The sequence below is a fragment of the Elgaria multicarinata genome, chromosome 6, assembly GCF_023053635.1.
Source record: "Elgaria multicarinata webbii isolate HBS135686 ecotype San Diego chromosome 6, rElgMul1.1.pri, whole genome shotgun sequence".
NCBI lineage: Eukaryota > Metazoa > Chordata > Lepidosauria > Squamata > Anguidae > Elgaria > Elgaria multicarinata.
This window is the reverse complement of record NC_086176.1, coordinates 77,546,968-77,573,349: the sequence shown is the minus strand read 5'-3', so window position 1 is coordinate 77,573,349 and position 26,382 is coordinate 77,546,968. Positions and strand designations below refer to the sequence as shown.

General features: G+C 43.3%; 1 long non-coding RNA gene across 1 annotated transcript; it reads right to left on the bottom strand.

Annotated features, from left to right (window-relative positions):
- Positions 1–24,393: 24,393 nt before the first annotated feature.
- Positions 24,394–25,153, bottom strand: LOC134400301 (uncharacterized). The gene is made up of 2 exons (XR_010025572.1): positions 25,092–25,153; positions 24,394–24,554 (listed from the first exon to the last, which is right to left on the bottom strand). It is a non-coding gene; the product is annotated as an uncharacterized LOC134400301 (long non-coding RNA).
- Between the last annotated feature and the right edge of the window lie 1,229 nt (positions 25,154–26,382).

Here is a 26,382-nt window from a genome sequence, read left to right as displayed (position 1 = left end):
GCTGGCAAGACTGTCAGTATTTCAACCTTTAGATACACACATCTTTACGCCTTCTTCCGACTGATGCATGCCTCTTATTTGCCGAGCTCAGCACTAACCAAGAAAAAGGCTTTCTGATTTAAATTAAATATATATATGAGCCTATATACTCCTTGGCAAGCTGAACAGCATGTTGAAGTCACTTTTGATTTAGTCATTTTGGAAGACTTATATATCCTCCTTCAATGAATATGGAGCACCGGCCACATCATGGCCCTCAACTTGAAATGCACTTGTTTCTAATCATGAATAATTAGATACATGTTAAATATACTTTAAATCTACCTCTTAAAAGATTAGGGCAAATCAGCCAAAATACATTCAATGAAGCAACTAGTACATCTTCATTCATTTGCCAGAAAACAGCTCCATGATGGTAAAAAAAGAAAAGAAGAAGTGACAACTCATAAGACATGAAGGAGGCACTGATTGGGTGAGGCTGTACATGGAGAACTTAAGAAGAGACCTACCAACTACACACCTCAGAGAAGCCCAGATGCAGGACATGAAGGCAGTGCTGGCTCTAGCTATTTGAGGGCCCTTGGGTAAGTCAGCCTCAATGGGCCTGCTCCCTCAGTGAGTCTACCTTCTCACTGCCATAATCACTAGCTCATCACCATGCTCTTTCTCATGATTGCTACCATTTGCTTGCTTGGCAGACAGAGAGCCAGTGAGCAAGCAAGTAGTGGCAGCTTCTACTCCCACCACTCACTCCCACCATCGCCTGCACCAGAACAAGAGGCAGGTCAATAAGTAGGATGCAATGGTGAGAAGGAGAAACTCCAGTGGGCTCTTGCTGGGGTGTGGCCCCTCAGCAGGGGCCAACCATGGCCAGATCTACACCAAGCAGGATACGACACTTTGAAAACAGATTGAAAGCTGTATATGGCGTGTGTCCTGGGCCCCAACAGTTGTCACTACTGTTATAAACTGTTTTGAAGCAGTAGTGTAGATCCTGCCCATGTGTACCCTTGACACAAACTGTGCATGAAAGCAGTAGCCTTCTCCCACTGTTGTTCATAAGAAGCATACTGTCTCTGATTCGGAAGGTAGGCTGTAGCCTGGGTTGTTTCTAAAGCTTTTATAACCTTTCTAAACCTTTTACTCCAGAGTTCCCCCCCCCTAAACTTTTTATAAAGTTATCCAAGTTGGTAGCTGTTAACACATTTTATGGCAGCAAATCCCATCGTTTCACTATGCACCATGTGAAGAAGTAGCTACCACTACTACAACACAGTGATGGGAGGGAATCCAGTGCTACATTTTCTAAGGGCAACCTTTTTTGCTTCAGCAGGAGATGGATGGTTGCGAGGCGGCTTTGGTTGCAGAAGATCCTATTAGCGGTATCTGTATGCAGTAGACTGAAGAATTCAGACTCAAAGGATATTTTGTGAATAAGCTGCATGGGTGGCCCACTCAGATCAAAGTTTGCCACATATGTACATCCACAGGAATTTCTTTAGGGACTATCTTGTGGGTGCTAATGGTAACACTGGAATTGGCTGTCCTAACCGAACCTGATAGGTTGGGAAAGTAAGTGAGTGAGTGAGTGAGTGAGTGAGTGAGTGTGTGTGTGTGTGTGTGTGTGTGTGTGTGAGAGAGAGAGAGAGAGAGAGAGAGAGAGAGTTAAAGGACTCTCGTTCAATAAAAATAATAATGGCCTGGCTTACAATTAGTCAAACAGTCACCTTAAGGCCTAATCTACACCAAGGAGGATATTGCACCACTAAAGCAGTATGAAAGTGGTATATAAAAGGCAGGAGCCACACCAAGCAGGATATAGCACTATGAAAGCAGTATATGGTATGTGTCATGAGCCCCAACAGTTGTCGGTGCACTTCAATACTGCTATAAAGCAATAGTGTGGTTCCTGCCTCTTATATACTTCTTTCATACCGCTTCCTAGTGCTATATCTTGCTTGGTGTAGGTTAGGCCTAAGGAAAGGACATTGTGATTGCACATTTTAATGCTCCCAATAGTGTTGTTGTTACTGTTATTAATATATCATTATCTGTGGACATCGTGGTTTACAGAGTACCCGAGGACAGATCTCTGTCTGCACTGAGGAGTTTAACATGGGAAACCAACAGGGGACAGGGAGGCAGGAGTAAACAGGGAAAGTATGAGTGGTTGTTTCCATTGCACATACTTATTTTATATTTAATTTTATTATTGCATTTATATCCTGACTTTTTTTGTCTTGCAAGGAACTCAAGGCAGCTTACATGGTTCTCCTCCTCACTGTTTTATCCTCACAAAAACCCTGTGAGGTAAGTCAGGCTGAGAGTCAGTGACTGGCCCAAGTTACTGAGTGAGCTTCATGGCCGAGTGGGGACTAGAACCCCAGTCTCCCGAGGCCCAGTCTTACACTCTAACTACTACACCACATTGCCTCTCTTAGGCTTAGTTACAGGTTAAATTGCAGTAGGGCATGGGGCCGTATGAAGTTTATCCTTTTTAAACAGATAAATTATAAGGAGAGCATATCTAAAACATCTCTATTGTCTGCTAAGAAGGCAGTTCAAACATGTAACAGTAATTGTGCTTGCAATCCAATACTCTTGATTGAACTTTTCATTCTGTATGAGGGATGAGAGTGGGACTAGAGCAGTTTTGGAAGACTTTGAAATGGCAGTTTCATTTCAACAACAACCAACCTGATAGAAAGCAGGTGATTTCATTTTTCTAATCAGTTTACCAGATTCAGAGTGTGAGGCATGGAAATATTTGGAGCATTCTCTGTGTTTCTTAATGAAGTGTTATTACAATAAGAGGCGGATGTTACAGCCCAGCTGCTGCCGTGTACAGCCGTGGCTTTTGTGTTCTGTATGGAACTTTATGTGTCAGCTTGTGGCAACTCTCCAAGCCTCCAACCAAGGACATCTTGAGAACTGCTGCTACAGAAACATGCAGGGGTTTTTTTCCATTGGATAAACACCTCAACAATGTCAGAACAACAGCATGAACATTTCTAAAGGGGAAATTGCTTTGTAGAGATTGATTTTTCCTTTCTTTTTTCTTTTTTGCTTTTTCAAGGTGTAAGTTTAGCTACCTTTCATTCACCATTTGTGGAAACTTTTGGGAAATGTTATGTGACAGGATTGTTGTTGTGTGTTTTTTAATCGGACAAAGTGTGGCCCTCTCACCAGTTTGTGGGGTTCCTTAGTCTGAGGATAGTAATTATGCAGAGGCACTTAGTTTATGTTTACCATGAGAGAATGAACAAGTTCTTGCCTTTGGCATATACCATCTGAGGTAATGAGGAACACACCGGACCTTTAAAATAAATGTATATCAAATCCCCAGGGAAACAGATGCCATGGATGCAGTATTTCCTCCAGACTTGTAAAATCTTACATTGTTCTTCCATTCTGCATTTAAAGCAAAAGAACTCCCCAGAACCTGCTTCTGACAAGGATGCTGCCTCCAAAATCTAGAGGTAGTATACAGCCATCGTGACAATTAGCCAGCTGAGACTTTTCTGCCATAAACTTGACTAACCCCTTTTAAAACTATCTTAGGGGGCTTGCTAGACCTACCTTACAATCCGGGCATGTGGAGGGGCCAGTCCGTGCTAGAAGTAGTGCGGGTTGTCGCTCCTATCCACACGTCGACGCAACGGGGTAAAGGAAAGCCCCGTTGTGTCTGCCATTTTGTTGTATATCTTAAAGGGGCCATGTGCGCAGGAGCGCACCAACGATAAAGGTAGGTGTTTGTTTGTTTTTTAAAAAAGGGTTCCCCGCTCCTCCCATGCCCCCGATTTCCCCCCCTGGCCGCGATCCCTGCCTGTCCACGACCTCCGATCCCCCCCCGCCCGCGATCTCGGATTCCCCCCATCTCCCCACCCTGCCCAGATAGCTGCGGCGCTCCTTTTCCCAGCTACTCACGATTAAATGCGGTAGCTGGGAAAAGTAGCGGAACACCCTACACGCCCGTGGTCTCGGGCTCAGCTCCAGACCACGGGAAATACCGGGCCACAACCAGTGACGGTTATCCCGGGCCAAGGGAGGGTTACCCCTGCCTGAGCCTGGGATCCCCTGTGTGTCATCTGGACGCATAGGGGCCGGGCCAGGGCTCGCACCGGGCTACCCCATCATCTAGCAAGGCCCTAAGTTGGTGTCTATCACCACATGTTGTGGTAGCAACCTCCATTAGTTAATTACGCAGTAATTAAATTCTAAAGAAGTATTTCTTTCTGCCTGTCCCCAGACTGCTGCCAATGGATGGCCATGAAGTTAGGCAGTATGAGGCAGGGTGGAAAAACTTCTTGCTAGGATCAAGGTAAAAGATACTTCATAAGCCCTATGGTAGTCATGAACAAAAGTCCCACAATTAGTGTTTTACAGTAGTCTAGTCTAACTTTGTGTGTTATTAAAAGCCTGATTATACATAAAACCAAGCAAGCCATATTACCCTGTAAGAAAAAAGATCCCAAATCACAGTCAGGCAATATCTTTATTAGAACCAGCCAAATAAGCACAAAGTTGTTGGCAAGCTTTCAAGATCTGCAGATTTCTTCATTGGGCAAGATGTTGCAAAAAGCAGGGTGGGGCAGGGGAAAAAAAGGCTGACAATATTGAAATTATGAAGTCTGCATGGTCAGAGGCTTAATATGGAGTCAGGAAGAGGAGGCAGAGACTTAAATGGATTAGGCTCTACTAAGTGTCATGCAGGATTCATGACACCTAGGACTGTTGGGACAAACACACACAAAATGTTGTGTTTCCCCATTTTGTAAATTATAAAATCCAATTGTTACTCAGATTTGTCTACAACCTGAGGAGAAACATACAGGCTCCTGGTAGACAAAGAACAAAAGCAAAGAGATGGATAGCAGTTTTTATATTAGAAAAGCTAGATATTAGTTTTGGGTGGTGCACTAGGTAAAATAAAAGCCGATAGAAGCCCAATTGGGTAGTGTTTCTAGTGGTTGGAGGGAAGGAACTCTCAAAGAGTAAAACGTCCCATCTTCAGGTAGAGGATACTGATTAACTCTCCCTAGGTCCAAGTCTGGCAAAGTCCAAGTCCAAGCAGGTTATGCACAGTACTGTTGACATTACCTGCTTTCTGAACAAATACTGTAGAATTTAGCAGGCCAAGAAAGCAGCCCACCCACCCACTCCAAACCAGGAGTAAAGTAACAAACAGAGAAAATTTCAGGACTCTGCAGTACTCTAATTAAAAGAGCACAGCTCTTAACAAGTTTTCATTATTTTCTCTCTCTGGGTAAGTCAGGTGTTATCTAATTCAAAGCACTTAGACCTGCATGTGTCTCATGTGGACAGAGTCTAATTACATAACTAATTATTTTTCATCATTAACCTGCTTACACTGTAGCAAGCTCATTCGTAAAGGTGTTAATAATGCTCTCCAGTCTGGATTCATCAGTGCCATTCTCTTTAGCTGACTGTCACTGCAGTCTACAAGAAAATCTGTCGTCATGAACGCATCTTGTCTCAAGCTTCAAAAGATACAACCTCAAGTATAAAATAGGTCTGATGATCTCTAAGAAAAGTGTGGGATTTTGAGCCTCTTCCTGCTTTCCTGGTCCACAAAGGCAATAAGTAAGAATTTATTTATTTATTTATTTATTTATTTGAAATATTTTCAGGTTGCCCCCCAGGCAAAAAGTCTCCCAGAGCGGCTTATATATAATTAATTAAACAAGACAGTGGCTGGGTTCACACAACACACTAGTCCACACTCAGTGGTTGTTGTTGAACTGTGGGTTGTTTGTTGAACGTGGGTTAGACTGTTGTCCAAACCCAGGATATATTCCACAGGGTGGTTTGTTAACTATGCAATGTGGCTTATGCACCCTGAACAACCCAACAACAAACTATGGGTTCTCAAAGTGGCTTGTTTGAGAAAAAAATAAGCCATACTGCATGGTTAACAAACTACCCTGAGGAAAATGTCGTGGGTTTGGACAACACATTAACCCATGGTTCAACAAGTAATGCACCATTCAACTACAGCCCACACTCAACCACTGAGTGTGAGTTAGTGTGTTCTGTGAACCCAGCCAGTGGCTACAGTGGGAGAATTTGGAGGATGTTAACTTCTACACACCCTCAGAGATTGCTGTCAGCCTGCAAGACCTTTTGCTGTCTCTCTTCTCCGCCCCCAGTTCCACAGACAACCTTTATATGGAGAGCACCTCATCCCACCAAAGAAACATCTCAGGCTCCAAGCATCTCCATTCTTTGCCAGCACACAGTCCCAATGAGGGAGCCAGTTACCTACTACTTGCAAATATTTGTATTTATGTATTTATTACAGTTTTATACTGCCCAATAGCCAAGGCTCTCTGGGCAGTTCACAATTTAAAACCCCCCACAAAATACAACAGATCAAAACATATAAAAGTTTAAAAGTGTATCAATACCACATAAAACTAAAATAAACCCAGCAGCAGTTACAGACCAGGGAAAGCCTGTGTGGAAATATGTGTTTTTATTATTATTATTATTATTATTATTATTATTATTATTATTAATTTATATAGCACCATCAATGTACATGGTGCTGTACAGAGTAAAACAGTAAATAGCAAGACCCTGCCGCATAGGCTTACAATCTAATAAAATCATAGTAAAACAATAAGGAGGGGAAGAGAATGCAAACAGGTACAGGGTAGGGTAAGCAGGCACAGGGTAGGGAAAAACTAACAGTAGAAAGTAACAGTAGAAGTCTGCACAACATCAAGTTTTAAAAGCTTTAGGAAAAAGAAAAGTTTTTAGTTGAGCTTTAAAAGCTGTGGTTGAACTTGTAGTTCTCAAATGTTCTGGAAGAGCGTTCCAGGCGTAAGGGGCAGCAGACGAAAATGGACGAAGCCGAGCAAGGGAAGTAGAGGCCCTTGGGCAGGCGAGAAACATGGCATCAGAGGAGCGAAGAGCACGAGCGGGGCAATAGTGTAAGATGAGAGAGGAGAGATAGGAAGGAGCTAGACCGTGAAAAGCTTTGAAGGTTAACAGGAGAAGTTTATATTGGATTCTGAAGTGAATTGGAAGCCAATGAAGAGATTTCAGAAGCGGAGTAACATGGTCGGAGCGGCGAGCTAAGAAGATGATCTTTGCGGCAGAGTGGTGAACAGAAACCAACGGACTGATGTGAGAAGAAGGAAGGCCAGAGAGAAGAAGGTTGCAGTAGTCCAACCGTGAAATAACCAGTGCATGAACAAGCGTCTTGGCAGAAGAGACAGACAAAAATGATCGAATCCTGGCAATATTATACAGGAAAAATCGACAAGATTTAGCTACTGCCTCAATATGAGGAATAAAGGAGAGCGAGGAGTCGAAGATAAAGCCAAGGCTACGAGCTTCCTTGACCGGAGTAAGCGTAACATCATTGACAGTAAGAGAGAATGAGAGATGAGGAGAAGGTTTAGGAGGAAAAACAAGCAATTCAGTCTTTGCCATGTTAAGCTTCAAGCGACGATGAAGCAGCCAAGCTGAGATATCTGAAAGACATGCCGAGATACGATCGTGAACATCAGGAGAAAGTTCCGGAGATGACAGATATAGTTGTGTATCATCGGCGTACAGATGATATTGGAGGCCATGAGATTGAATAAGCTTGCCCAAGGGCAACATGTATAAGGAAAACAACAACGGGCCAAGCACCGAGCCTTGCGGAACCCCTACTGAAAGGGGAAAGGAGGAAGACGAGCTGCCATTAGTCAACACGCTGAAAGAGCGACCCGCTAGATAGGAGGCAAACCAGTTATAGACAGAGCCACAAAATCCAAGGTCATGAAGGGAATCTAAGAGAAGATCATGATCAACCGTGTCAAAGGCTGCAGTTAGATCAAGGAGAATAAGAACGGAATAATGGCCTTTAGACTTGGCAATAAGGAGATCATTGGTGATCTTAGTAAGGGCTGTTTCGGTGGAATGCAGAGGACGGAATCCAGATTGAAATGGATCCAAAGCAGAGTTACTAGAAAGAAAGTCAAGACAACGAGAGTAGACCGCACGCTCCAGGATCTTTGAAACAAACGGCAACAAAGAGACAGGTCGGTAGTTAGACAGAGATAGCCTATCAAGAGTAGGTTTCTTGAGAATGGGAGAGACTGTAGCATGTTTAAAAGCAGAAGGAAATGAACCAGAGGACAGAGAAAGATTAATAATATGTAGCAAGGAAGGGAGGATAGCAGGAATAAGATTAATAAAGACGCGAGAAGGAATCGGATCACGAGAACAAGTGGAAGGCTTCGAAGAGCGCAGTATTGTAGACAGTTCATCCGCAGAGACCGAAGGAAACGCAGAGAAATTTGCAGGAGGAGCTGACAGATGAGGAACAGGAACTGGAAGAGGAGCAGAGCTGGCCAGATCAGAGCGGATAGTTTGGATTTTAGCATTGAAAAAAGAGGCAAAGTTATTAGCAGACAGAGAGGCGGGGAGAGATGGCGGATTAGGCTTCAGAAGAGAATTGAAGGACGCAAAGAGCCGCTGAGGATGCCTAGCATTTGACTGGATCAGCGTTGAGTAGTACTGCTGTTTGGCCAGTGAGATGGCAGAAGAGAAAGAGGAGAGTACAAATTTGTAATGGACAAAGTCTGCCCGGTCCCTGGTCTTACGCCAAAGGCGTTCAGCTGCCCGGGAACAAGAGCGAAGGTAGCGGAGGGAAGAGGTGAGCCACGGTTGGGGTTGAGAAGGGCGAACTATCCGAGTTGTAGATGGAGCAAGATTATCAAGAGTTGAAGATAAGGAGGAATTAAAGAAGGAGACAGCTGAGTCCAAGGAGACAGCCGAACAGACAGAAGGAAGGGAGGAGGCTAGAGACTGGGAAAAAGCCTCATAATTGATAGATTGCAAGTCACGACAAGAGCGAGAAGCGGGACGTGAAGGAGGAGGATTATGAGTAATATTGAAAGAAACTAGGTGATGATCTGACAGCGGAAAGTGAGCAGTAGAAAAGTCCAACACAGAGCAATTCCGAGTGAGAACAAGATCCAGACAGTGTCCAAGGGAATGTGTGGGTGCATCAGACCAAAGCTTAAGATCATAAGAGGAAGATAATGAGCGAAATCGTAGAGCTGCAGCATCTTGAGGGTCATCCACATGAATATTGAAATCACCCAGGATAAGAGTAGGACAGTTGTCAGAGAGGAAAAAGGACAGCCACGAATCAAAATCAGAGATAAATTTTGAGGACGAGCCTGGGGGGCGGTACAGAACTGCAACCCGCAGTCGCAGTGGAGCGAAGAGCCTCACCACATGTACCTCAAAGGAGGAGAAGCAATGTGAAGGAGGAATGGAAAGAGGCTGGAACTGGCACAAACTAGATAATAAAAGACCCACACCACCACCCCGACCCTCTGGGCGACTAGTGTGAGAGAAGTCATTTAAAGGATGTTACATTTTCTGCCTCCCGAACTGCATGAGGGAGGGTTTCCCAGCTTTTTGTACCTATATGTGGACTTAATGGAGCTTTAAGTTCAGCTACCTGGATGCTATTAACTTCAGTAGTACATTGGTGGATAGCCCTATTTTGCCCATATCATAACATTACGGCCACTTTGTGACCATCTTTTGTTGCTTGCTGATAGTCAAAGGTCATTGGTTAATTTTTTTTCAATGGGAGCAAATGATTAGAAGATATTTTCCTCCTGAGAGGACAATTAACCTGCAAGGTGGGGTCTGAGACCAGTACTTTGCAGGGATATGGGTGTACCAGCAGGGGTGTGTGTACGTACATATTTGTATGTGCACATGTAACCCTAAGCCCATGTAGCTGTCAGCGCCAAAAAAGGTTGTGCACCCATGCACACCACCAGCCTAGTCACAGGAACAGGAACGCAGGAGGTTGCCTTGCACTGAGACAGACCATTGATCCATCTTGTCCAACATTGCCGACACTGACTTGCAGCAGCTCTCCAGGGTTTCAGGCTGGATTCTTTTCCAATCCTACCTAGAAATACTGAGGATTGAACCTAGGACCCTTCTGCATGCAAAGCATGTGCTCCACCACTGAGCCACAGCCTTTCCCCTAATAAGATAAACGGAATCACACACAGGAAATCCTTGGGGTTTTTCCTGCTAGTGCCAGGAAGGGAAATCTTTGCGTAGCACCAATCAGAGATTGGAAATGGAACAGAGATAGGCAGTGCCACCACCATGGCAGATGGTGGTGGTGTGGTGGGCCGCCAGAAATGGGTTGGTGACCCTCATGCAGCCTACTGGTCACACTTTTTGCACCAGCCCTGCCCACATGTTAGTGGGACTCATTCTACCACAAGAAACTAGCAGTTTCTGAAGAAACTGGATGGAGCAAGTCAACAGAGCTCACAGAAGGGAGCTCAGCTGACCTGTCCTGTCCTGCAAATGTGTGTTTTGGGTCATTTCTGGGGTTGCGTTATAAAGTACAAGCTTCCTTTTCACTGGCGGTGAGTCCCGTGGGTGCAACAGAATGTGTGGAGGTGCAGCAGCAGTATTGGATACCGTCCTAATTTTCACCCATTAAACTCCATACTATTTAAAGCTTCTTAATGTTGGCTGGCTTTTTACTCCCTGGATTAAACGTTTAAACTGCAAACCAAACAAAATGCAAATTTAGAAATTCTATGCATTGTCTCTCCACATTCTTCTGAGGCATTATGTATGTTGAAATGACAAGCAGAAAACTGTATTGGATGGTATTGTGAAGTGGAGGGCTGTGGTTATGAGACTTGACAGTCATCTGTAAACAACTGTGCTATCAATTTTTATTAAAAGACAATTTAGGCTCTGCTTTAGTTTCTCTCATACACGCCTGCCCGCCCACAGAGACACCACATTGAGATTATCTCTAAGGGCCTTCCTAGACGAGGCCTTAGCGCGCCTTGAGACCTGGTTTCCCTGCTGTGCGTCCAGATGACGCACAGGGGAATCCGGGCCCAGGCCACAGGGAGGCCTCCTTCAACGCGCCATAAGCAAAGTTGCTTATGGCGCGCCTTTTTCGCAGCCCTGGCCTCAGGCCGGAGCTGCAAAATGTGTGGGAAGGTCCGTGGCTTTTTGCGGCTACTCACTTACTCGTGAGTAGTCGCGAAAAGCCACTGACCTGGCACAGCGCTCATACGAGCGCTGTGCCCATCGTGCCAGGGGGTGGGTGATCCGGGGGGGGAGATGGCAGAGGGCGACGAAGGAGATGGTGAGGGGGGGCGGAGGGCGACGAAGGAGATGGTGAGGGGGGGCGGAGGGCGACGAAGGAGATGGTGAGGGGGGGCGGAGGGCGACGGAGGAGATGGTGAGGGGATGGTGGAGGGTGACGAAGGAGATGGTGAGGGGGGGCGGAGGGCGACGAAGGAGACAGCGAGGGGGCGGATGGGGGGGGATTAAATAAAAAAAAAACCTTACCTTCTCCGGCGGCTTCGGGCCCCACATGGCCCCTTTAAAAAAAACAAAACATGGCCGACGTTGCAGGGCTTCCGTCGTCCCTGCAGGTCGGCCGTCTAGGAGGCTGGGCGGTGCGCATTAAACTTAGCGCGCCGTAGCCCCGCCTCCCTGCCGGCTTATCCCGGCAGGTCTAGCAAAGCCCTTAGTCTCAAACTACATGAGCAAGCTCATTGTGCTAGGTGTGTATGGTCCACAATTGAACAGGGCATCTCCTGAGCACAGAAAAAACAAACAAAAAAACCCCCAAACCTCAAGCAAATCTTTCATGGAAAAAGAAATACATTGATACCAATGCCTTAGTTCAATTTCAGCTGCTTAGGCTGCAGACCTATGCAAACTCTCCTGGGAGTTAGCCCCACTCAACTCAATGACACTTACGTCAGAGTAGACATGTATAGTATGGCACTGTTAATAGATTGCAGGAAGAATTTCTAGTTTTCCAAGTTGCTTTTCATGGCACGTGTTAATAATGGATGGTTACAATGGTATGGAAGCACACATTCAGATATTCTACCCATGTGAGGCTTTTCAGCTTGGCTCCAATAAAATGTGGCAAAACACCCATGGTTGCTGATCTCTTGATAACCTAACTTCCATATGATCTTTTCCAGCAGCTGTAGAGACGTTGGACATTGAACCCCAAGTGTCAAAACAGGTGTTGCTTTAAATCCATATCTAGCAGCTATGTCTTTCTTTCATTTTTATTTAAAGTAGGCATAAGTACCCAATTCAGATGTTAAAAGCCCTTCTAACCCCCCACCCCACCCCATGGTAAGGTTCTAGATCGGGGCCCTGTGCCATCTTTAGAATAAAAATGAAAGAAGGAGAAAAAGGATGTAGCTGCTAGATACAGATTTAAAATAATGTCTGTTTTGCATCTGAGGCCTCAGCTAGACCTACCTGGTCTAGTGCGATGGAGGGCTGAGGATTTCGTGATATTTTTTATCGTGAGATCTCCCCCTCTGTTTACACGCAGTGTGCGATGACCTCAGAGGGAGAAGATGTCACAACCACCATTTTGTTTTTTGTTTTTGTTAAAGGAGAAAAGCGCATGAACGCTCGTGCGCAGAAGGTCAGTGGTTTTTTCAATTTTAAATAATTTTTCCTGTTCCACCCACCCCACCCCCAATAGGCACAGGTCCCAGCTCCTCGCAAGTAACCGTGAGGAGCCAGGACAAACCGCAATGCCTGCCCATATGTTCCGTGAAAAAGCGGGCTCAAAGGGTAGGGTGAGATCCCAGGGAAAGGGAGGAATCATCCCTCCCTGCTCCCAGGATCCCCTGTGCATCATGTAGATGCACAGGGATGATCCCGGGGATCGCCCCAGGATATCGCCCCATCTAGCTATGGTCGTAGAGTCTTCAAATAAGGCTGTTGGATATCCTGCCTTCCCAAGGAGAGGCCTTTGTGCCATGACACAGGCTCTTTACAACAGGGCTGTCCGTGGACACTCCCTGCTCAAGCTAAGCACCACCACTTTATGAGCCTGAGGTGAGGGACAAACACCACCTCTCTACAAACTATGTGGAGAAAGGGGTTAAACTAGGGTGACCATATGAAAAGGAGGACAGGGTTCCTGTATCTTTAACAGTTGTATTGAAAAGGGAATTTCAGCAGGTATCATTTGATATATGGAGAACCTGGTGAAATTTCCTCTTCATCACAACAGTTAAAGCTGCAGATGCCTTGCCCTCTTTTAAATCTGGTCATAGTATAGCTGCACTATAGCTCCTGCAGCTTTAACTGTTGTGATGAAGAGGAAATTTCACCAGGTGTGACAAGCATACAAATGACACCTGCTGAAATTCCCCTTTCTATGCAACTGTTAAAGATACAGGAGCCCTGACTCCTTTTCATATGGTCAACCTAGTTAAACAGGAATAATTTCAGGAATAAAATAATGTGCTGTGAATTATATGTGCTGATGGTGAATTAATGTCAGAACAGGTGATATATACTGCAGATGATAAATGCCAAGGAGACACGTGGGATTTTTGTGGTAGTAAAACAAGCTAAATAAAAATTTATTTCAATGTTCACAAACTTTGTTTCATAATAAAACTTTTCAGACCCTTGTTAAAACCTCTTATCCAATCCTTTCTCTCTTCTCATACACGCTTTCTCTCACACCTTCACTCTTGAACTTTCTTTATTATCAGGATTGTTTAATATTCACCAACTGACTATCTGCACACTACACTCAAAAGACAACCCTCTTTACCCTGATCTTCTAATTCTCCCTCCTACCAAAGTACTTTAAAAACACCCCCTATCATCTTAGTCCATTTCCTTATATATCCTCCTCCCCCCTCTTAAGATATTCAGTCTCTACCAACTCAGGTCAACATTCTAAACACAATAGACTTACAAATTCTAGACATACATTAGGGAACGGACTTGTGGATTGTAACGCCACAGCCTTGACCACATCAGCCAATAATGGACGTAGTTTCTCCCAGGTTACTGTTAGCAGCCAGGTATACCTCTTAATTAGTTACTCCCATACCCACAAGCACCAGTTGTGCTTTGGCACCAACTGAAAATGAACCAAATAACTGGGAGAAGATTGAAGCTCTTACACTTCAGACTCCATTCACATATGCAAACTAGTGCCTTTGAAGACCCCCTAACTATATGTGATGAGGTACGCTTTTTCCTCCCATGTTTTCCTAACCTCTGTTAAAATAAATGTGTGATGATGTCCATAGCTTGGATACTGAGTTGGATCTGTGAACTGAAGGGTTCTGAAACAAGGGATGCTCCTTCAGAAAAACAACTGCAGGGGTGGGGGCATGTTTGCTGATTCCCCCCTTCTGTCTGTGCCACCTCCCATGCTGTTCCAGAGAGTTCCCAACACCTCTAAAGCATATTTTCAGATGATGTGGGGGTGCAAAGGGAATCAGTAAAAAAAAAAAAAAGTTCCCCTTCTGCCCCACTGCTTCCACCACTAGATGGGAAGCTGGGATCCAAGCCACTGTGTCTAGCATGTCTTCGCCTGCTGCAAGTGGCAAGCAACAAACTGGAAAGGGAGTGTGGAAATGCTGAACACACTGGCTTGGTTTGGACATAACTGTACCTCATGGTTTATTTAATCCATGGTTGTTGCCCTACCTAGAGTTTGTCTGGTAGATAATCAGACAAACTGTGATTTGTTTTTTCCTCCCTGTATTCCTTTGTATGCCTTTGTGGCACTGTAGTATTGGCATGCAGAGTGGCGTGCTTGTTGGTTTTTTACCATTTTCCCCCACCACCTCTGTAGTCTGGTGAAACGATCTATGAACAACTCACATGTTCTTTGCATGTAATGGCTTCAACAACCCACAGTTCACAACCCAGCAAACCATGGATTCTATTTCTCAGTTGTCCGTGGTTAACAAACCATTGTTTGTTAGCACGCTGCATTCTCTGATCACGACAACCCAGAATTCACCAACCCATGCCGTGGGTTAATGTTGTGTATGAACCAAGTCAATTTATTTTTCCTGAACTTAGCGGGAAGAGACATCCACTGTAATGTGTGTAGTTAGACCCCAAGTCAATTCAAACACAAGGATTTCCCCCACAGAACTAAATATGTTGTAAACCAATGGTGGATGAAGAATGTGTGGTCCTCCAGATGTTGTTGGACTTCAGTTCCCATCAGCCCTATCCAGCATAGTCAATTGGGAGGGATTATGGGAGTTGCAGTCCAACAACATCTGGAGGACCACACATTCCCCTGTCACAAACTCATCACATTTCCGTCTCCTCTCAGAACAGTTCTACTAGTCGGTGTTTTGCATGTTCAGTAGAAGAGTTTTAAAGATCCTGGAGACTGAGTGATAAGCCTTTGAAAGGTCAGGGTCACTTACTTTTGTAATATTGATGTCTGAATGTGTACGCACATTTCCCTGCCATATCAATCATTGTGCTCTAGCATGGGTCCTTTGTACATAATCAGTTCAAATGTGTCTTGCTTCGCTAGCCCTTTTTGATGCAATATGTATGCATCTCTAATAAAGAATATCTGTCATAAGGCAGCCCAGAGTTTCCAGTCTGATTAAGCAAGTTCTAGATATCCTTTCTACACCTAAGGGTGTAGAGGGACACAGGGAGACAATCCCAGGATTTCTGGCTCCAAGGATCATTGTCCTGCATCCAGACAGCCATGTGATGTCCTGGAAGTGAAGAGGGACGTCACACCCATCACGGCCGCCATTTTTAAAAAGCAACAGGAGCTGAACTGCACTTGCACTCCAGTGAAAAATAACTTTTTTTAAAAAAAGAAGCCCCGACCCTGCTCCCCACCCCACCCCCAATGTCCCTGGACTTCCCCCTGCCTGGCTTCTCTGCTATCTCCGCTCCTCGTAGGGAGGAGGCAACAAGCCAGGATGGCTGCCCACACCACCCACAGTCCTAGGGATCGTCCCAGGACCGCTTAAAGGATTGGGTTTTCCCAGGATTTCTATATCCCTGGAAAGAACCATGCCCATCTCCCCTGCCCCCAGGAGCCCCTGTGTGTCATTTGGATGCACAGGGAGCACCCAGGGACAGCCCCGGGGAAAAAGCCTTAGAATGGCACAATCACATGGATGCTGCTGCTCATGAACCAACATATGGGCCCAGAGCCCAAGTATGGGAGTGGGGGGTCATTTTATCCAAGCCAAGGATGCAAGCCCATTACAATGAGAGAAAACAAACAAACTGAGGCCACATTGTAGTGTGATCTACAAACTCATTTCACTGTATCTATAAAGAGTATGCAGATCATGTGAGACTTGCTGCAGCCAATAGCTTTATTCAGGCTTTTGGTTCCTGTGTGTATTGAATGTATGATGGGACAAATGAGACTGTAGCGCTGCCCTGGAGTTTGTCTGGAAGCAACCTATGTGAGTATGTGTGTATTCATAGGGCGATGGGAACCCTGGCTGATCCTGGGTTTCTGTCCCTGTGGAGGGAGGCCTATGTGCATACAGATGGCCCTTTTCAGTCTGATAAGAGTCATGTGTTGTCTGGGCTGCATGGCTGACTTGGATGTCTGGGGGGCAGAGCTAACCCATGTGTTCCAATATTCCTTTCGTGTTTTAGCAGGGATAATCGAGTTAATCAGAAGTAGTGTTAGAATAGAACAAGCAACTGCTGTCCCAAGCCCTGCTGTCCCAAGCCCTGTCCCAGAGTTTCTTACTTTCTCCTGGCATTTCCTGGCCACAGGCAGGAGGAACCATCAGGATGTGGTAGCAGAAGGAAGGGATAAGTGCCATAATTTTCAGAGACATTGAGATCCCAGGAACAGTGTGAGCCTGTAGCATTAATAGGATTTACAGGTCCCAGAACATATGTGATTAAATGTTAGGCCCCTGGCCTCCAGAATACATAGAGGAACTACTGCCAGGTCCCAGGGCCAGAGAAAAGGACATTTGTCACCATATATAAGTAAGATACGTAAATGCCATTAAGTCAGGTTTGTCCCTTAAAAAATAAATAAACAAGGCAGCCCAGATACAATAAGGAGCTTAAGCAAAGGGCCCTAATGAAGCTAAAGGACAATAATAGGGTAGTCATTTACAGGTCACCCCCCAAAAGGAAATGTATCATCAAAAACGAGGGAAAAAGAGGACAGTGATTTGTAAAAATGCAGACACTTTTATACAAGATAGATAGATGCAAAATTAGAAATAATTATAACATAAATAGAAATATAATACATTTCTCCATAGTGAGGAAGACTGTGACCATGTAATCCGTGTGCCTGCTAAGCCTGCTCTCCAGAAGCTAACTGTCAATGGGCAACTTAAAAGCCTCTGCTCTTCTTTCTTATGGCTCTTCCCCTTTAAAATGGACTATTCATTCATTCATTATATTTCTATACCACACAAAAGCCAAAGTTCTCTTGGACTGGTGGACAGTCCTTCAAAAAGAGGACATCTTCAAATAGATGACTGTAGGACACCAAACAATCCTCCAGCTTTGCAAACTACACAAGGGATCAGGCCCATGTGATAGGTTTGTATTGGTCCATGGAAAGAACTTGATCCAAGCCCTGGCAGATGCAGACCATTAATTCCATTGGACTGGTCTGAACAGTACCAAGCTTGCTAGAGAACTGGAGGAGGCCAGGTCAGATATGCAATGAATGGGATGGGGAGCTACCATTAACATATAATTTCTCTTCATTCTCTCAGACTTCTTAGTCCAGGCACTGCTATGTGACAAATAAGCACAGATGTTTTGTCGTATTTGTATTTTACTCCAAAGCCCCAACAAAAGGAGTGCCATGACAATGGAAAAGTAAACACATTTGCTAAGCATTATACCAATCACGCAAAGCACTGATGTGATTGTTTGCTTTGATATTCGTAATTTGTATTACACTCCCTCATGCCATCAATCCCCTAAACTGACAATATCAACAAAGCCTTGGTTTGTGAAAGCATCATTTTAGACATTGGCTAATTTAATACTTAGAGCTGAAAATCAGCTGGGATGAGACAGTGATCTTATGAAAAATTGATCTGCTGAATCTCCACAGGATGAAAGAAATGCTACAAAAATTAGATTATTCAAAGCTATTTACTTGACAAAAGGGATTTGAAAATAGCTCATAACTAGAATCAATAGTAACGTACGCAGGGAAGAAATACAAACCATTTAACTCTAACTTTGATGGTTTCTTTCAGGTCCTCTAGTTGCCTCATTTTTTCCCATTTTGCAAAATGGGAATGATAATAATACACTGCTGCACTAATTGGTTAATGGCTCTGAAAATTCTTTGAAGCTGTAAAGGTAACAGTGCAGCATAATTATTGCTATTATTAGTACACTATTATTAATGTAAGTTCGGCATACTGATATAATTGAAGTAACAGATAGCATAAGAAGGAATCCTGTTTTAAGATTATGTGCCTAAAAGGATGGACTGTAATAAACAGTATAAATGGAATGCTTCCTTTTTTCTTTTTTTTCTTTTCTGTAGTTCTTTTTTAACCTATGACTTAGTCGTAGTATTTTATCCAATAAGGATAGTAGGTCTATTAGATAATTGCTATAATATGTCATAGTTAATAAAACAGAAATGATTTTAAAAAACATCTATCTATCTATCTATCTATCTATCTATCTATCTATCTATCTATCTATCACAGTTCCGATGAAGATGGCTTGGTCTCCCCCCCCCCTTGCCATTTTTTGCATAAGGGTGGGGGAAGAGGACAATCTAAAACAAAGGCCTCTGAAGTATGAGGCAGTTTGCCCTTTGGAGGTACAGTGCTTGCTGGAGGAGACACAAACTCTTTCCTGTATCCCAAATCCAGATTGTATTTAGATATTGAATTTAATCTTGATACAAAACATGGGTTTGCTCCCTTCCTTTCATAGACCCATCAGCTGACTGATAATGCTCATAGCCAGAGGACCACTTCCCTTCATTTTGAAGAGGAGAACAAAGATGAAGAGTGGATGAATCTGTCAATTTCGCTTTCTCTCCATTTCTCATTTTTCCGTTCTTAAGTTCAATTTGTCCCAAACTTTCTTTTATTGCAATGCAAAATACAATGCATTTTAAAATATTATTTCCTCCTAATATATACATTTTTGCCTGCTGTGGTTGATTGGAGAACTTCTTTGCAAAATTCAGAGAAGTGTACATTTCAAAAGATGGGGACTAGTTTCACTTGAAAGTGGGACATGGTGTACAATAATGGTGTACATTTGTGAGGTCTTCCTAACTAGGGTCTCTCTCATGTTAACTGCATTCTCAAAGCATACCCCGAAGCACTGGAATAGATTTTGATGCGAACAGAACTCCAAACCTTTCATAACTGCATAAGTCCTTTAACATGCTTGACTACTCTTTCTGTCTATGTACACAATTCCTTTGCTAGCTCCTTCTGCCACCTCCGTCATCCCTGACCATTGGCCATGCTGCCTAGAGATGTTGGGAGTCACAGTCCAACAACTTACCCAAGGCTGTTTGCCTGAAATCATAGCTGTGTATCTTATCAGTGCAATCTTATACATGTTTACTCAAAAGTAAGTCTATCCAAACTTAGTGGGGGTTAATCCTAGGCAAGAGGGTATCAGATTGCACAGTTAAATTTCCCAAAGTACTTTCTCCCAAAAGAAGGCTTATAGTACACAAGAAGCACACTGTCTGAAACAGATGTTCTCACATCTGAATGCTACAGGCTAACCTTATGAATTAGTGTGAAGCAGTCACTTCAGAGATAAGGATAAAAGAGGCAGCATTTTCCTACCTCATAGTTCCATATTCGTATGATGTTTTAAAAATGGGATCAATCCAGGCAAGAGAGGTAACACTTTAAAGGTCTACAGCCAGCACCGCATAAACAAAAGCATACTAAGGGGATGTTTCGATGGATCTAAAAGCTATCGCATGTAAAACTATGAAACTGTTAGTTCATGACATGATGTTAGTATCAGTCTAGAGGTGTATATAAAGTATTTCACAAAAACATTTAAATTGTACCTATTTAATATTTACTGTGATTACAGATTTCATCAGGATTCAATTAAAACAGTGTTGTTTGCCAGTAGATTGTGCTCTTAAAAATGGTAATTGAAAAAGTTCATTTGATACCCAGACTAAAAGAAGTACATGTGGATCATTAACAGATTCTTCTTTATAATAAATTAGGTACCATCTTTTGGAACTTTAACTTCTCCTGAATTGTCTATCATTAAATCTAATTTATATGAAGATGTCTTATATTGGGTCAGACCACTGGTCGATCTAGTCAATCTTTATTTATTTATTTATTTATTTGTTTTTATTTATTTATTGCATTTGTATACTGCTCCATAGCCAAAGCTCTCTGGGCAGTTCACATAAGATAAAAACAATTAAAAACAATATATAAAAATTAAAAACCATAAAAGCATACATTTAAATCCACTATAACAACTTTAAAAAACTATGAGCCTAAAAAACAGATCCAGGCACATTACATATTGCTAAATGCCTGGGAGAAGAGAAAAGTCTTGACCTGGCGCTGAAAAGATAACAATGTCAGCGCCAGGAAGGTCTCGTCAGGGAGATTGTTCTACAGTTGGGAGGCCATCACAGAGAAGGCCCTCTCTCTTGTTGCCATCCTCTGAGCTTCCCTCAGAGTAGGCACCCAAAGGAGGACCTTAGATGTTGAACGTAGTGTTTGGGTAGGTTCGTGTTGGGAGAGGCGTTCTGTCAGGTATTGTGGTCCCAAGCCATGTAAGGCTTTCTAGGTTAAAACCAGCACCTTGAATTGGGCTTGGAAACATATAGGCAGCCAATGCAAGTGGGCCAGAATCATATAACTCACGCAGTGTGGATTCAGAGCCACCCCAAGGCAAAGACAACATTTAGACAGCCCCTGAGTGTTGACTTGGTGGATGGGTTTTACTTGCATGCAGCCCCTCAAAGACTGACATATCACTGGAAGAAATTTTGCATGGCTCAGACTAGGAATGATACAGGGCTCCTCACCAATACCGTCCACTGCTTCCTTTACAGCATATGCCTTATTGTGAGTCATGTTGAGATATAGTTCTGTTAGCAGTTTTTTCCCCTGGTAGTCCATCTGCTCTCTTCTTGAAGCACATTGTAATGTTGATCACACAGTTTGATCTTTAGATAGGATCAATCCTGTGTTAAGGCACAGACCTTTTGTAGCATCTCAATGATTCTAAGGTTTAAATATATTCACTTAGTGCACCTAAGCATGGGTCTACTTAATCCCGCAGAATTAGCCTAAATTTATACTATCAATTTCTCTGTTTTAACTTCCTCCTTATCCCTTCCTTCCTGACTTCTGGCTTTCTTTTCTACTCCTTCTATATAGGCTTGCAATCCGTTCTCCATTTCTACCTTCACATTCCCCATAGAAATACTAACATTTGAATCTGCTCCCTTGCAAGATGTAGATCTCATCATATAGAAGGGACTCAGGTGCACCTGATGTTTGCATTAACTTTCCATTGTTAAGAAATTCCCTAGACACCTTTCGGAGGTTTAGATTTAATCAGTCAGCACCTTTAAGAAATGTATAGTAGGGAGATTTTTTTAAAAAAATACATTGCAGAGCTCTTCAGCAATTGTGACTGCAGGGGATCCCAATTGTCAGGGCTTGAAAATGAGTCAGGCTATGTGCATTTTCCCATGGGATGTAGTTAAGAAACCTCTCTGACAGAGGCTAGAGGCAAGAAGAAATCAGATGTGTAATTGATGATTTGCATATGCAGAAAAAATATTCAATCTATTCAATTGAGCAATTACAAATAGTTTCAAAATATATTGTATTTTTATGTTATGTGGTAGTGGAGAATATAATTCACTTTCCATTTGTCTTGAATATGTACTGCTTGGGTCTTTGCCATGGACCAGTGCGTCAAGAGTGTAAAGTAGGCCTTTGTAGGGCAGCAGAAGCCATTAGTGATTGCTCCTCCATAACCCCTTTCTAGTTTAATATTTGTGCACTTGATTTGGCTATTACTTGTTACCCCTCCCCCCACAAGTGAAGTGTGACTCTGTAGTTTCTGTAGTCTTTTGTTGATTGATGGGGCTGAAAGCCAATGGGGTAAGTCCCTACATTATATTTGAAGGCTTTTCGCTTCCCTGCATCTTCCTTTGAATTTCAGTATAGGAAAACCTGCAGCTGTGGAAAGTGGAGTACACAAGAAATCATGTTTTAGATTCCCTGAATGCTTGGGGGGCATTTCAAAAGAAGGCATGCAAAAGTCTCAGCAAGGTTTCAAATTGAAGTGCAAAGGTTTAATTGTCTAGCATTAATCTGTCCATTTATGGAAGACAGAAAGCTTTAATTTGTCCATGTAACAATACTGTAAGACTCCAGAAAGCCATATCAGAAAGCAACCAGATTTAGATTCTGCAAAATACAGAATAATCAATTCTGCAAAAACACCCTTTGCAGAATCTATTAGTCTGCAACATGCTACAGACATAATGTCAGAAAGCAGTCTGATGCTTTATGAATGTCTATTGAGGACAGCATTCTCTTGGGCATAATTTGTCAGGGACTCCATGCTGGCAGTGGGCAGAGCCATGGTCAGTGTTAGGCGAGACAAAAGGTATTTCATATATGTACCAGCTTCAAGGAAGAGTTCTCAGTGGGAAAACAGAGTGGCAGGAAAAGGCCGCCTTCTCCCATATCTCAGTCCGGGTATAGATTGGGGTCACTCATGGTTATTTAATACATGGTCTATCTTTTCAAAACTTGTACATATAGTCACATCTGTTTTGACCCTGTGTATAGCAAAAGGGGACTTGAACCCAAGTGTGTAGTGATCTGAGGAGCCTCTCTCTTCCTGTTCTCTTGCCTGCACCATGGATGTTTGAGCCTCTTGAAGGTGCTGTGGCCCTAGTGTGTTCCAACTTCCCAGGGGTAGGTATGGGAAACATGAACCTCTGGCCATTTTTGCGAGGGGGTGGAGGCAGGCTGCCATGACTGCCGAATTTGCTACAGCAGCAGCAAATTCAACAGTAACTTTGCCAGGGAACAAGGCCTACACTCTCTGCGTACTATGTTTTCAAGGAGAATTACATTCATGGGGCACAATTCCAAGAGCACAATCCTGTTTGCAAACAAGTTGTGTTGGAAACACTCACCTTCCTTCCTTCCTTCCAAAATCACAGCTTTTTTTGCTGCCACCTCGACAATTTCAGTGGTAATTTTGACAGCGGCAGCAATTTTGGTGGGGGTTGGGTGGGGGGATCAATGCAGCCCTTGACCTCCAGAAGTTGCACATTCCTCCTCTAGGTTAATACAAGTTATGTGTCTATGGCCAGATCTACACGTCGTTGCGAAGGCACTTGCATGTGTCTGGAGTGTGCCCCGAAGCTCATAGAGACACACAGGCTAACTTTCAAAGTGCATTTTCCCGGCTTTTGAGCGCTGTTATTTAGTCTGTCTTAAGTTAATTTAAGGCGTTCCTTCTTCCAACATGTGTAAAAATTATTCGCTCTTTCCTCCCCGCCTCGCTCCTCCCAGACTTATTTTGTTGCCTTTCGACTTCCGATACTATTTCCAGTGCGAACAGCAGCATCCATCTTTAATCATCACCTTTCCCGCGTGTGAGGACAGGTGTGGTGGGTTCCATTTTCCTCATTGCTTTCCTCTGTTGCCTTTCCAATTTTTAATTTTTTTTTAGCTCTTAATAGGGATGCGCATATGTGCATGTTCGGTTAATCTGCTGTTTACAGAGCGGCAGCTATTGTGCGTATAGTCTATAGCCAACCCACAAATCCGGCGCGCACAGCAGCATCCATCTTTAATCATCACCTTTCCCGCGTGCGAGGACAGGCGAGGTGGGTTCCATTTTCCTCATTGCTTTCCTCTGTTGCATTTCCAAAAAAATTTTTTTTTAGCTCTAGATAGGGATGCACATATGTGCATGTTCGGTTACTCTGCTGTTTACAGAGCGGCGGCTATTGTGCGTATACTCTATAGCCAACCCACAAATCCGGCGCAAAAAGCAGCATCCATCTTTTCACCTTTCCCGCGAGCGAGGAGAGGGGAGCTGTGTTCTCATTAACTTTTTTCTTTAGAAGAAAATGCCGATGTTTTTATGTCTGCTGATGAATGCATGTTCTCTTTTTAATGTATTCTTCCCCCTGCCTCATGGCATAATTTCTTAAAGTAAGAACAGATACTTTCGTCAGTCCCCCCCCCCCCCCCATTTTCAAAACCTGCACTTTTGCACAGAATTTTTCTTAGCAGAACTGCTTTTGCTGCCTGGTCAAGCTCACTTCATTTCTGCATGTTGGAATGTAAATAATGTTAAGTTCCTCCCCTCCACACACAAACCCACCCCACCCCTCCTTAGATTACTCTTTAATTTTGATGTTTTTATGTCTGTTGATGAATGCATGTTCTCTTTTTAATGAAGTGCTATTTTTTATTTATGTACATTATTAATTTAAATAAAGTTATTTTTTAAACAAAACTTCATTTTTTGGAGACTACTGGTTGAAAAGGGAAGTACAGATGCCAATACAAAAGGTTTTTATTCAATATGAAACAACGTAACACAAAACATAAAGTCGCGAAGAGAGTGAAGGAATATACAGCAACAACATTGCAATTATGCGTTCTATCTGTGGCTCTGCAGGATCCCCGAAATCCCAAAGCTGCAAAGCCATCCATTACCTGTATTAAAAATTGAAAGACAATGTTTAAACCAACAGGAATGTTTAAATTGAAACACATAGCAGTTCGTCTCACATGCGCACGTGTACCGGCAACTTGGGGCCAAAGGGAGACACATAATTCCTATACATAGCACTAGTACTTGGGGCCAAAGGGAGAAAAACCTTGCTATACAAACCCCTCCTTCGATCGTCTCACATGCGCACGTGTACCGGCAACTTGGGGCCAAAGGGAGACACATAATTCCTATACGTAGCACTAGTTCGTTCATCACACATGTGCACGTGCGCATCCAACTACGGGCCAAAGGGGAAAAAAACTTATATTCATAACAGGCGTTAGATGAAAAACCTTGCTATACAAAACTCTCCTTCGATCGTCTCACATGCCTCACATGCGCACGTATACAGGCAACTTGGAGCCAAAGGGAGAAAAACCTTGCTATACAAAACTCTCCTTCGATCGTCTCACATGCCTCACATGTGCACGTGGACAGGCAACTTCGGGCCAAAGGGAGAAAAAAAGTCCATAACCTACCACTATCCATGGACTCCATCTTCTTCTCCACAACGAGCACAACGACCCAAACAGGGAATTCTGGGATTTGAGGAATTTAAAGAGAAAGGGAGAATGTCACAAGCATCCACCAAAGCCAGCCTCTAAGAAACGCCCACTTGGGATGGAAGGGACGGAAGGGACAGAAATTTAGAAGAGTGTGAACCGCTCCAACGAAACGAAATGAAAGAAAAGGCACATGAGGCAGTAAAGAAAGAGGCGCTTCATTTAGGTACGTATTTAAAAACGGCGCACGGAAGCGCCTTCGCAACGACATGTAGATCTGGCCCAAGTGTTAGGATAGAGTGATGCTGTGGGGTCCCGTCCCCCACCGCCTTGCAGTATGGCATTGGCTTGGTACTTCATGATGGCAAGTGTTGGCACTGTTGCCATAGGCACTGGAGGAGAAGTTGGTGCAGTTAACTATCTTCTTCTTTTTATAGATTGGCATTTCCTCCTGAACTTTTCTGCTGGGAATGCCTAAGATCCTAACTGCACTATACCGGTGCTATAATGCTATCAATTGGCCAGCCCAGTGCCAGTCCCATTGCATCTCTCTGCCCCTTCACTTTCTAGGGTTTAACTGCTCTTATGTGAGATTCACCCTTACAGAACCAACATGTTATCTTTCAGCTTAATTTAAGCAGCCATGCTTTACCATCCACTGCTCCTTTAAAAAACAAAACAAAAATCAGATACCCTCCAGGTGTTATTTCTTCTTGCCAATGTTTTGTCTCCATGGGTTATACTAACAGGCATAACAATCAATAGCTCGCTTTCACACTTCAAATATTTCTTGCGGTATCTTAGCTTGTTTGATGGAGTATTAGTCATATTGAAAAACATGTCTAAAATGCAGAGAAGAAAGGCTTTAATTGTAAATTGTGTATGAAGGACAAATCCTTTTCTCACTTTGCACATTCACTTTGCAGTCAGGGCTTCTGATATTTATCCCAGGCTTCAGTTTAATGATCAAAACACCATTTGGTCATTAAGTTGACGCTAATGTTCAGGATAAACCACTTAGGCTGGAACTACATGGTATGGTTGACACTATACTGCTTCTAAACGTTCTGCATCTTCTCTCTTTTCATAATGTTTAATCATGCAAAATACTTAGTGACTTATTTTTTTTATTATTTATTTCCATTCACTGCACATTTAAATCCCCCCAGTAAGCCAAGTTATCTGGGTGGTGTACAATACAGTAGGAACATACAATGCAAACAATAAAACAAGGAATAAAAACAGCCCATAATAAAAGCTAAAGTCT